Genomic DNA, 14,027 nt, shown 5'->3' with positions numbered 1-14,027 from the left:
AAGACTTGTGGACCAAAAATATCTAATCATGAAAAGGCAGTGGCTATCCCAGTTGGAACTGGAGGTCTCCACAATAGTGAAAGAGTGTGAAAGTGACAATGCTGAACACTAAGAACAAAACGAGAATAAGAACAGAGATTAGCAGAGGGAGTAATGAATCTCCACAAAAGAAATAGCTGTTTAGATGAAGGTAAAGATTGTTACAGAGAAAGAAGCTTACTATTAAAACTGAATGCGGCATGAAATAGCAAAAGAAAGAGGCTACCAGATCTGAGAGGAATTGAATATAAAGTAGTGTAAAAAATGCAATAACTACATCAAAACATAACACACCTAAATAACATCAAAACATAACACATCTAAATATACTGCACTACCTCTGTCATAGTGCAAACTCTTGGAGTTAAAAGTCAAAGAAAAACAGATAAGAGAGCCACATGGTGGGATCGACAAAACTCAGTCAGACAACAAATGTAAAATCACCAGGAAAAGAGCTGAAAGTATCAATCACCTTTTGAGTGCAGTGTACTAAAACAAAAGGAGTTTAAGTGCAGACAAAAGAATGCATTGGAATGTTAGTTAGCTTGAAAACAACAGCAAAGTGGTATGATCATGAATCAGAGGTAGTGATAGAAAATGAGAATTACAAGATCTTGTGGGACTTTCCCATAAAGACTGACTATACTACTAATGCAAGAAGACCAGATATGATCATAGAGAACAAAATAAAGAAACAGTGCAAGATTATAGATTTTGCAATTTCCTATGATAGCAGAGACAATACCAAGGAAATTGAAAAAATTTAGAAATATTAGGATCTAGCCAGAGAGCTAGAAAGAAACTGGAATTGAAACTCACATTGTCAAGTATCATCCTATATTTCTGCAAGTATCCAAAGAAAGATTTTTGAAAGTTAAGGAGACTTCACCAAACATCAAGATGAAATGCCTGCTAACTAAATTAGCATGCACTAGTGTAATAATAATAACGACAATGATAATAATAAAAAGATGGGGTACAGCAAATATTCTGCTTAATACCACAGATTTGCTTATCAGTTGTTTGACCTTAACCAGTTGAGCATGTCCCTTGGCAGCTAACAATATGTGCATCTCTGATAATGAGCAGAAGTAGTGGGGGAGCATCATAGCCATGTGTTGAGAGGAATTCTTTGGGGTTTGAATAATTCACCTCTGGAAATATGGGTGTTTCGTTCAATATCCTTAAACAACCCTTATTCAAGGACCATTTGAACAAGATGGGCTACTCAACCTGAAGAAAATTCTAACTGGGCCCCACCTGCAAGGTCATGCGCTGTTTATCTTGATATGAGATCACCATGTCGAGCACATATGATTGTGATGCATGTGCCTGGTGTACTCTTATCAGACGGGTAGTCATGATGGGTATACTGGGCTTCGTATATTTTACCCTAGTGTCACTTTGATGGCATGCACTACTCTCTCACTCAATAATAATAATAATCATAATAATAATCATTTCTACTATAGGTACTAGGTCTGAAATTGTGGAGGAATGGACTAGGTGATTACATAGACCCCAGCACATAACTGGTACTTATTTCATCAACCCTGAAAGGATGAAAGGCAAAAGTCGATCTCTGCAGAATTTGAACTCAAACTGTAAGGACGGACAAAATGCAACTAAGCGTGCTAATGATTCCATTAGCTCACCGCCTTACTAAAGGCACAAGGCCTGAAATTTTGGGGAGGCAACTAGTCAATTACATCGATCCCAATGATTCACTGCTACTTAATTTATCAACCCCAAAAGGATGAAAGACAAAGTCAACCTCCGTGGAATGTGAACTCAGAACGTAGCAACAGGCAAAATACCACTCCGCATTTCATCCAGCATGTTAACGATTTTGCTAGCTCGCTGCCTTAATAATAATCCTCTCTGTTATAGGTACAATACCTGAAATTTTGGGGGAGAGGGCCAGTTGATTAAATCGACACCAGTACACAACAGGTACTTAATTTATCAACCCCAAAAGGATAGAGCCACATGATGGGATCGACAAAACTCAGACAACAAATGTAAAATCACCAGGAAAAGAGCTGAAAGTATCAATTACCTTTTGAGTGCAGAAAAGGAGTATAAGTGCAGGTATATCTGTGTAGACAAAAGAGTACTTTGAAATGTTAGCTAAGTATAAGGCTTCAAAACAACAGCAAAGTGGTATGATCATGAATCAGAGGCAGTGATAGAAAATGAGAATTACAGTAATAATAATAAATAATAACACTTAGAGAGCGCAAACCTCTGCAAAGGCAATGCCAACGTCCTCTCAACGATTAGCCAGAGATGATTTTTAAATTGAGAATATCTAAAATAAATTCAACTGCTCTCATAAACGAGAATACTAAAAAAATAAACCCGACTGCTCTCAAAAATTAAGTAAACAAAAACGGAAAAATAATTCAGAATCCTTGTCCGGTACCTGAACTATACCAATGGTAGTCATGGAATGTAAAGGTAGCTGTAGAAAATTTAGTAACAGCGATTGAAAAAAATACCTCCGCTTCGCTAAGGCAGAGGTAATAATAACGCTTTCAAATTTTGCCACAAGGGCAGCCATTTTTGGTGGGAAGGGACAAGCTGATTATATCAAACCCAAAAGGATGAAAGACCTCAACAAAATTTGAATTCAGAACATAGCGATGGGCGAAATACCGCGGTTTCAAATTTTGCTACAAGAACAGCAATTTTGGGGGAGGGGATGAGTCGATTACATTGACCCAGTGTTCATCTGGTACTTAAGGATGAAAGGCAAAGTTAACCTCTGGAATTTGAACTCAGAACGTAACGACAGGCGAAATACTGCAATAATAATAACTAGTAAGACCTGTGGAAATTCCATGGTATAAGTCAGCACATTTGAAAACCATTATGTTAGTATGTTAAACACAGGCAAAGAGTTTAAAAAAGAAAATTCTTTTGATATCTTGCCATTTGATAAGGTGTTGCTTACCTCCTTGTAATATATGCTTTATAGTTTAAGGAAACAAAAAGTAAATTAAAAAAGATTAAAAACTTATTCATGCATATGTACTAAATGCTTATCATTTACAATTATTTTTAATGTATCTCCTTGTGCCCAGCGGCGGACTGTGTCTAAAAATATTGGTTGCCAGGAAACTAAGGGGGTCCACCCGCAATGGTTGATATAACTTTAAACCAGATAAATAGTATTATTCACTCTCACAACCTATTATCATTTTTGGCGATCTAACTTCGGCGATCTTTAACGAAGATTGGCCTTTTCCGTAACACCCGCACGATGTTCACTACGGTGTTAGAGTTAGGGTTTTAGGGTTACGGTTAGGGATGGAATTCCCTATCCCTAAACCCTTCAAAATAAATCGTGCTCTCTGTATGTCTTTCGCTTTTGTGCCGTCGTTTCCCTGTTTCTCTCCAACACTTTTTACGGAAAAGGCCGATATTTAGGACTCGTACCGTAAGATCGCCTTGTTTTTTTATTTATAAGATAAAAAAAAAAATTTGGAACATTGTATCCTAAATTTTTTTTTCTTCAAGAAATGGCTTATTTCTGCTCTATATACTTTCGATGTCTGAATTTGTAGGTAAAAAATGAAAATCATTATATTTATGCATCATGCAGTTAAGGAGATGAAATCGAGTGGAGTTTTGGATCAGGACGCCCACATAAGTCTAATTTTCTCCGTGTTGACGAGAATTTTTCGAATTTTATTTCTCACTCAAGCCTTCGAGGTGTTGGTGGTGGTGGCGACATTTTATGAAAAAAATTTTTTCACCTCAACCCCATTGGCCTGTTTTTTCTGTTTTTTTATTTTTTTTTTTGCACTACACACTTAAAATGCATGAGAGAAGCCTTGCCATTAAAAAAAAAAAGTAAATATTTTCAAATGAAAAGGTGTTTGATTTAAGGACGATCTGGCTGTTGATTCTAGCACATCCTAGTTTCTTTGTCACTGTCACATGTATTGATGTTTTTCTATAACTTTTTGTTCCCATAAGCACATTTTATGGAATGACGATACAGAAGTAACACATGTGTGGTACATTGTCGAGATCTAGGCAACAACAAAAAATTTGAAATTTAAATCTGCACCTCTGCTCAGCCAAGCAAAGTTGTGTGTGTGTATGTAAGAAAACATATTTACTGACAAGAAAAGTATGCTATTAAAATAAATTATCGGTACTTCTTTGGAATCCCCCCAACCCCACCCTATAACTTTTGAACCAGTAATTTTCTTTTTTAATTTGTTCAAATCCATGTTTATAACATCGAAGATTACGATTTAGCAAAAAAATTTTTTTTTTTAATTTCAATCCTCCCACCATAATTTATTTGCTTTATTTACAGTGAGAGCTTCCAAATCCTGTTTCCTGATTGGGTGAAAATTATCAAACTTTTAGCCTCTGCAACTTTTTAAAAACATTTTTCTGAAAAAGTGAAACAACTCCAGCAATTTAGCTAGGAATAGTACATTATTGTGCCAAATTTTAAAATTTTTGATAAACTTTAATTTTTGAAATGTTGGTAGCCAAACTGTCTTCAATTAGCCCACCCCCAGTTCTTGAATCAGTAATTAAAAAAAAAAAAAATTCGGATTCCTTTGCGATTTTTGTCAAAATTCTGAAGATAGTTATTTAAATAGGGATAAAAACATACTGAAGTATCCAGTTAGTGGTGGCTCATGTACAGGAACTGTGGAACTGCAGCACCCCCTATTTCCACTCGATATTATCTATAACATTCAATATAATGAGTCCTTTTTTTAATTCTTTCTTTATACTTGTACATTATATAATCCTTAAGCTAAATGTCAGTAGCCATCCCCTAGTTTATGAAAAAATACAAAGATCCTTGTATAGAACTGTGTGGTTCACAGTTCCAGTGACGCAGTGTTTGGCTGTTGTGCATATGGCTGAGATAGGAAGCTTCACACAAGGAAGCGAGAGAGCACTGCGTGAACGACAGTGCTGGGTGAAAGGTAGCGTTTCTTTTTGACTCTGCGTGTGTTGTGCTTAAAAATGTGTTTATATTCTTGAATGTGATAAAGTGTAGAATTAGATTATTATCCTGCTTCCAGCTTCAGTGTTGCTCCTTATTTTGTGATTTAGGGGGGATTTTTGAAAAACAAGGGGGAATTTGCGGCGGTGTTCAGTGAACAAATTAAACACACTACCCAGTAGTGGCTAAAACGTGAATCGATCAAGTTTATGTATAAATTTTCTTTTTATATGTTTGTTTTCTTTTTCACAATATTAAAACAATGGCTAAAAATTTTCTGAAGCAGCACCCCAACTAATTTTATCTATGAGCTGCCATTGCATCAAGTTAATCTTTATTGGGCAAGACTTCCTTTTGTACCCCTCAAAAAACACCCCTTTAAAAAAAATTTCTTTTTCTACACAAACCCCCATTTTCGGCTACGGAGAATACGAATCTGCAAAAAAAGTGGCAAAAATTAGCATTTTGAATTAAGGTTTTAAGGTTAGGGTTAGGATTTTAGAGATAGGGTTACGGTTAGGGAAAAAGTGAAAAATGAAGAAGTTGGGGAGGGAAAGGGGCAAAATTTTCAACATATCCAAAAATGGGGGGTTTTGGCAAAAGAATGAATAATAATTTGCAAGAAAATGGGTGGGGGACGAGATAAAGGTTTTCCCTTTGGTGCAGTAAATAAACCTATTTCAGTTAAAACATACAATTGTATATGTAATAAACTATAGAAGAAAAATTTTATTTCAACTGTCCTCAAGCAAGGACAGTAGGTTAATGAGTTAAGCATTCACACAGGGTAAACTTCATGAATTTGACTAATAATATTGTTGAAGGCATTACCATTAGCATATTTTTGTCTCCACATAAACTCGACCAAGTAAGTGTCAAGGAGTGAACATGAAGTTCCACTCTCCTTGTACCTCCGCTTTGCCCTCATCCACAGATTTTCAGCTGTATTCGTATGGGATCGTCATAGGATCAACAAAATTCATTTGATTCACTGTCAGATGCTGGAATCCTCTGTTACCAATGGTGCTGTATGCTTGTCACATGTCTGACACCACAGTGATTTTTGGTTTCATGTACTTGTCCAACACAGGTAAAAGAGCGTTGGTATCCCTTTTCGCCACTGCCTCAAGAAAACACACCTTACTTATCAATGCCACCAAAAACCCAGTTGTGATGTCAATCTGCAAACATACTCCTTTCTCCGTGTAAATACAGACTCATCAATCTCAACCTCTCATCCACTGCCACCAAGTAATATACAATCCAATAATAATTTCTCTGTGCATATGTCACGGAGGAAATTCTTCCAGTTACAAATAGCCTCCCTATTCCATCCCAGCTCCTGTTGACATTTTCTTTGAGATACTTCTTCATATGCCCAGAAGTAAATGAACATTAAAATTTCATCCAGATTACTATTGGCAAAGAAGGTGTTGTGTCTCAAACCTTTCTCCTTTCTACACGACCTTCCACATTGCCACCCTTTGTCAATTCTATATTTCGGGTTACACATCCAACAAACACTCACATAAGGTCCAATATCTTGGCAAAACGTACTTGTCAATTCAGCTGTTGCTGTTTAATCAAGCAATTGATGGATATTATAGCTGCTGATATCAGCTATAAAGTTCATAATTAAATAACGAAGCACAATACCTTTTTAATCAACTTCACTGTATGTTCGACACTAACTTCTAACGGTTCTTAAATGGATTTAGTTGGTTTGGCTACCAGCATTTCAAAAATTAGAGTTTATTGAAAATTTTAAAATTTGGCACAGTAATGTACCTTTCCAAGCTAAATAATTGGAGCTGTTTCACTTTTGTTATAGAGGTTTAAAGTTTGATAATTTTCATCCAATCAGGAAACAGAATATGGAAGGTGTCATTTTGTGACAGGGGGTGAATTAAATCTTTTCTTTTTTTTTTTTTTTTGCTAATTGTAATTTCTGATATTGGAAACCTGACTCTGAAAAACAAGAAAATTACTGGTTCAAAAGTTATGGTGGTAGGGTGTGAAGAAGTACTAAATTATCTTTTAGATACCTTTTTAAAGCACTGTGGCTAAATATTCTCAGGCTCTTTGATATTTTAAAATTATAAACAGAAACAATGGGGTGTGAAAAAATCACAAGTTTTCAAATTTTTTTTCATTTGATAGCATAAATGTGCTTATGGGGAGAAAAATATTGAACAGCATCAATACATGTGACAGTGACAAAGGTGATCGTAGCATCGCTAGAAACAACAACTAAATCTCCTTTAAATCACACACCTTTTCTTGTAAAAATACAATTTTTTTTAACCCTAAAGGCTTTTCCCATTGTTTTCAAGAGCATACAACAAAAAAAAATTGGCCAAAATCAGTCTGGATGGGGTGAGAAGAGAGAGAGGTAAGAAGAAATTAGACCGTGATGAAAAAGACATCAGGAAAATTACCGTCAAAACGGAGAAAATCCAACATGTAGGTGTTCTGATCCGAAACTACTATTATTGAAATTAGTCATTACTCATTTTGCCCCAATTTAGACAATTTTTATTGAAAATGGAAAATTACTAAATTAAACATTATTGTGGGAAAAAATTGACATGGAATCCAACAGAAAAATAATATTAATTGTTAAACACCAAAAATTATCCTGATATTTAATTTGCAACCTCAATTACAATTGAGTCGAAGTTGAGGAAAATTTTCATGAAAGAAAAGTACCTGTCACCTGATTGTGTTTCAAAATTCTCTCAACTTCAACAACTATGCTGACCAATTTTTACTCCCAAAGATAATGCAACAGAACAAATGATGTAATACTTGCAATGTAATAGTTTCAAACAGATAGGGGAAAATAACAAGAAATCAAAAATTACTTATTCTGCCCCACTCTCTATAGTAATTTCAAATGTTTGACAAATTAGAATGGTACAAAATGACAAAAAATATAGACAAAAGAAAGAAAGAAAAAGTTTCAAGTCAATGAAAAACGTATGAAGATATGTGCAATAATTCAAAAGCTGAAAAAAAAATGTTTTTAACTGTTGTGAGATATAATTTTATAACTGAAGCTAAATTCAAAATTTACATTTTAGAACATTTCTTACTTGTTCGTTTGTAAAGACCAGTTTTCGCTGCCTCGGGGGAAGAATGAAGTTTACAAGTGCCAATGTGTGTGTGTGTGCGCGCGTGCACCTTTAATTCCAGGGTCATCGCTCAGTCATGCATAGAAAAGAAAAATTTGAACTTCCTTCTGTCAAACTATTTTCTATCCATTCAGACTTATACACGAGCACACACATACATACATACAAATATACGTCAATTATAATCTGCTTCTGGCTTTATTGTTTGCTGTATGGAAGCTAATAAGTGCTAGCCAAAGTCCTATCAGAAAATGAATAGGAGACAGTCTTGTGTGTATGTCTGTGTGTGCGTGTATGTGTGTTATGTTGCATGTCTCGTTTCTGTTTTTTCGTAGTTCGAAAGAAAGTTCGTTTTATGTTTTCGTTTCTCATTGTGTTTAACGCTTTTTTGTGATGTCCTGTACTCATATATGCATGTATGTATACATATAGATGTAGGTATGTACATATATGTATGGATATATGCATATATTTATATATTATTTATATTATTATAATATATATATATATATATTTATATATTATTTATTTTATTATATATATATATACACACACACACATATATGCATATGTATGTATATATGCATTAATTTGTATATAAATTTAGTTACACTTTATCACGATTGACTAGCAGTCTGCTGTATCATAGATTTTGATTTCTATTAATTCTCCAAGGAATTCTTTGACCAACTGCTTTGCTTCATTGTTTTATTTGTTTTGTTTTTTCTTTTTTTAAACTTTTATTCTTTCTCTAAGACTTTAGATAATTTCTTTGAAAGCAATGTTTTGATATTATGCTCCCCACCCATGTATATGGACTTTAATATCTTAAAGGGCCCACTTGTCATCAGGCAAGCTAACAACCTGGCCAGTCCGTTATATATTGCCAGAGAATAGGTCAGCCTTACAGGGGACTGGACTTGTTCCCAAATGAATTGAAGGCTGGAGTCATCTGCAGCCAGCTTCATATGAGGTATTTGGAAGTGTATTCCTTCTTGTGCACCTATTATTGAAGTGGTTTCAATGCAATTATTGTGAATGCTGACACATCATACATGTTTATTTTTTGAAAATATTATCCTTTTCATTGTTTCTCTTTTTAGCTAACGTTGTTTAGGAGAGTGGGTTATATATATTTAGATATACACCTAACTTTCCTATATTAAATTGGAAGAGAACTGAACGCAGAAACTCCAAACTGATCAACAACAAATATTTATTGTACGGTGGAAAATAAAACAGCTTCCAATTGTCCGGTTTTAGAGTAGCCTGAAATGTAGATGTACGGTTCCTCGAGCTGGTGTCGTTGTAGAGACAACTTGGTTCAACCACACTCAAATGGGAGAGCTTGCTTAGACGTCTTGCTTGGTAAAGAGACAGTCTAATAGCGGGAACGCTTCGATGTTGAAACCCACGCATGCGTGGTTAAGGATTCAGCAATGGCGCCTCAGCCTTTTGGCGCCAATATGACGTCACTACAGTTGTCTGTCAATGCACATATTTTATAAACAAATATTTCGATTAAGCAGACAATAATTAATTGCATTAAAGTGCATGTGTTAAGTAAGGGAATTAAAAAAATATATTAACAATGCTATTCACAGTCCAACCACCAACAAGGCTCAGTCCAAGTTATTTGCCAACAGAGAATATTTCTTTTACTTTTCATTTCACTTCAATTCAGCAATTTAGTTATTTGTATATCTATTAATAAATCTCTCTATTTGCGTAACTGCTGATATATCAGTACACTTACCTACCTACCTACCTGCCTGTCCGTGTGTATGTCTGTCTAATTAACTATCATATGTACTTTCTGTTTGTGCCTATGTGTATATGTATGCTTACTTTCATAATACCGATAAGCATTGAAACCTAATAAACAAACTTGTAGCATACACTTGAGTGAAATTGCTCTCCTTCTCTATTATATATACATACATATGAGCGTAGTAGATAACAGCTAGCCTTTGGCCGCATTTTGGACCCCGCTGTGTCCACTGGTTGGTATTGGTGCAATTTGTCTCTTACTCTATCGCGCCAGTACACAGGGTATAATCAATTGAAGCCCCTAAGTAAGGTCACGTGTGACAGCCTGTTCTCAACTCAGTTTTGGGCCTATAACTCCTTATAAAAACCCAGCTTCTCCTCATCTCGAGGTCTTTTGGTTCCAGACCTTTTAAGGTCTAGCCACTGACCACACAAGATACAGCCAGTTTCAGCGACAACACAACAGCAGCCACATGGAGACTCACCCAACTTTGTCCAACAGCATTTGGCAACCTCCATCTTCACCACCATTGTCCTAACGCCAACATCTCTCTACGTACACAACTCAACAAGCAACTCACCCAGGTTCCAACACCCCACTGTTCATGAATTACTTCACCATGGACCAACAGCGAATATACTACCTGCGAGAACTCCTGTACCAAGTGACCCAGGCAGCAGCATCACAGCCACAACTTCACGTATGACATGTACCTCAAGGATGAGGTCCCAGACTAAACACGACCAAACACCAACATCATGACCCTAACGGTGGAGTAAGTGAAGGTGGGCTATCTCAAGCCCCCAAGGACTGACTCCGGCAGAAGAGGGTAATTCCTGGCAGGCAGGCGTGACAAAGGCAGATAGACTCTGGCAGCTCACTGCAGCCAGCCTCATCAAGTCTGCACGTCTCAATTCTTGAACCACAGTAGAGAAGTTCCTGGCCAAGGCATGCATGTGGCCAATGTGCAGCTACGATCACCTCAAACAATTTATTCAGCACATCGCTTTGTCTTTCTAATCTGTCACAAAAAGCTCAATGATGATGGTATCGTGGGCACCAGAGGCAGGCCTGGAAAGCTGGAAGCCTCTAGTCCGTGACCACACATTGGTGGCGAATTTCAGATGGTCGCTCTCCAATGAATAGCTGTGACATTAGAGTTTGGTGGCTAGATTTGTGACTGGGCTGGCCTCTTTAAGATTACCGCAGCTCACCCCTCAAGGGGAAGCCCCTAGAAAAGGTGGGGGTAAACATTGGACATGGCAACTCAATCTGGCCAGCATACCGCAGCTGGCAGACCTCCCACTTAGCAGTCAGAACTCTACTAAATCTTCTGTTTCATAACCTCTCACCTTCGGGGCCTGGAACAGCCACACTCTCTTGGACAAGAGTGACATTATTCAACCAGAGTGACATACAACCCTCATCTGCAAAGAATTTGCCCACTTCAACATCGATGTGGCAGCCTTGAGTGAGACTAGGCTTCCCAGAGAAGGCAGCATCAGAGAAACTGGCTTCAAATACACCATTTTTTGGAAGGGGAAGAATCCTAATGAACCACGCATCCATGGAGTTGGCCTTGCCATCAAAACGCAACCCATGGACCAACACAGACTCGTACCAACTGTCGTCAGTGAGCGCTTAATGACTGTTCAGATCGCACTCATTTGGGACAGATTCCTTACACTGATTTCTGTGTATGCCCCTACCTTCACGATGTCAAGGCTTTGTTCTACAACCTGTTGGACTGCACTATCCAGACAGTCCCTGCGCATGACAGACTCATGTTGGGGGACTTTAACGGCAGAGTTGGCAGTGACCATTGTCTGTGGAATGGCAGCCATCATGGCATTGGGAAATGCAATGCCAAAGGCCAGCATCTCCTGGGCCTTTGTGCCAAGCATGAACTTGTCACCACCAACTCCTTAATTCGTCTCCCCACATGACAAAAAACAACCTGGAAACACCCACAGTCTAAACACTGGCACATCCTCGACTACGTTCTGACAAGATCCAGGGACAGACGAAATGTATGCATCACCTGCTCCATGCCTGGTGCAGATGACTGCTGGACGGATCACCACCTTATTTCTCGCCTTGACATCAAGATTCACTGCCCACCAAAGTGGGTCTCAACAAACATCCCTTGCCGATGCTTCCACTGTGCCAAACTCCAGAACTCACAGACATCCCAAGACTCCAGGGAACCCATTGAGAGACACCCGATGTACCTCCCAGAGCCAACCTCCATTAAGGATTGCTGGACCAGCCTTCGTGAAATCATGACCGCTGCCGCCAAGGAGACGATTGGCTTTGCCCAAAAGAAGGACCAAAACTGGTTTGACGAGAATGATGAAATCATCTCCCATCTTTAGAAGCCAAACTCCTGACACACCTAGTCCTAGAGAACCATCTTTTGGAAGGGGAAGAATCCGAATGAACCACACAGCCATAGAGTTGGCCTTACCATCAAAACTGCGTGGAACAAACAAAAACACCAGCAAGCATCAGCAGAATATCAGCGAGGAATTTCAGAAGCTCAGAACATCTGGTGGCAGAGGAAAGCAGAAGAGATGCAAAACTATGTGGACCAATTTTTATGCCGCAACCAAGGAGATCTTCAGCCCCACAAGGTCATCAGTGGGTGGCCTGAAGAACGCAGCTGGCTCTACAATAACCGACACCCAGGGAATGTGTCTATCCTACATGTATGTTTTGTAGTATTTAATGCATTTTTCATTTATTGAGAAACTGAATGCCACGCATCCCGACTTTTGTTAACAGTAAGTTTATATATACATATAAATATATATATATATATATATATATATATATATATATATATATATATATATATATATATATATATATATTAGGTCATCCCATAAGTTCTGTCCAATTCTACCTTTTTTAAAAGTTTAATGAAATTTGATAGTATTTTAGAATGTCTAATGGAATTAAAAATTATTTTTATGCATTTGTGTACATTTAAACTAATAAATAAATAAATACATTTAAACTAATAAATATTTACAGAATAATAGAATTAAAATTTCTTTGATTAAGACTCTTTTTAACATGGAAGTATCCAAAGAGCATTTGAGGCACATAATGCTTTACGAGTACAAAAAAGGAAACTCTGCAGCCGAAGCGACTCAAAACATACACTCAGTTTATGGGAAAGAATGCTTGAATGAAAGAACTTGCAGAAGATGGTTTGCAAAATTCAGAAGTGGAGATTTCAGCCTTGAAGATGAAGATCAAACAGAACGACCAGTTGAGTTTGATGATAAGCTCCTTGAGGTATTACTTGAAGAAAATCCTGCATTATCAGTTGAAGAATTGACAATAAAGCTTAGTTCAAACCATACAACTGTTCATCGTTATCTTCAACAACTTGGAAAGATTCCTAAACTTGGAAAATGGGTGCCTTGTGAATTGTCCGAAAGGAACTGCAAATCCCAGGTTGACATCTGCTCTTCTCTCCATTCTCGTGAACTCATTTCACCCTTTTTGGATAGATTTGTAACTGGTGACGAAAAATGGATCTTCTATTGAAATGTTAAACGTCGTAAACAGTGGCTTTGTAAGAGGGAAAAAGCTCAACCACAATTGAGAAGGGAACTTCATGGGAAAAAAATTCTTCTCTCCACCTGGTGGGATTGCAAACAAGTAATTCACTTTGAATTGTTACCACCTAATACAACAATCAATGCTCAAGTGTACTGTCAGCAATTAGAGCATCTGAACCAAGCTTTGAAGAAAAAAAGACCCGCTTTAGTGAATAGAAAAGGAGTGATGTTTCATCAGGACAATGTACGACCCCACACTGCAAAGATCACATCACAGAAGATCGAAGAGCTTGGTTGGAAAAAAATTCCTCATCCACCTTATCCTCCCGACCTTGCTCCTTCAGACTACCATTTGTTTTATAGTTTACAGAATCATTTGGAGGACATAACTTTTGCAAGCCAGGAGGAGGTCAAAACTGACATTTCAGAGTTCTTTGCTTTGAAACCAAAAGAGTTTTGCATTGATGGGATTAAAAATCTTGTAAATAGATGGAAGGAAGTCATAGATAATCAGAGAAAGTACATTG

The 14,027-nt window shown here is 37.3% G+C and overlaps 1 protein-coding gene across 2 annotated transcripts in view; it reads right to left on the bottom strand.

The window, feature by feature from the left end:
• LOC106872498 (uncharacterized) overlaps positions 1 to 8,351 on the bottom strand; it is a 192,192-nt gene extending 183,841 nt beyond the window's left edge. Inside the window, exon 1 of one of the 2 annotated variants that reach the window (XM_089352395.1) lies at positions 8,119 to 8,351. The gene's annotated coding sequence lies outside the window, so the exon portion shown is untranslated. Of the gene's footprint in view, positions 1 to 6,679; positions 6,927 to 8,118 lie in introns of those variants that run through there. The other variant, XM_089352394.1, reaches the window with a different exon arrangement.
• Between the last annotated feature and the right edge of the window lie 5,676 nt (positions 8,352 to 14,027).

The sequence above is a fragment of the Octopus bimaculoides genome, chromosome 5 (assembly GCF_046866305.1).
Source record: "Octopus bimaculoides isolate indiv1 chromosome 5, ASM4686630v1, whole genome shotgun sequence".
Lineage (NCBI taxonomy): Eukaryota > Metazoa > Mollusca > Cephalopoda > Octopoda > Octopodidae > Octopus > Octopus bimaculoides.
Note: the sequence above shows the minus strand (reverse complement) of the source record. Positions and strands in the feature narration are given on the sequence as shown.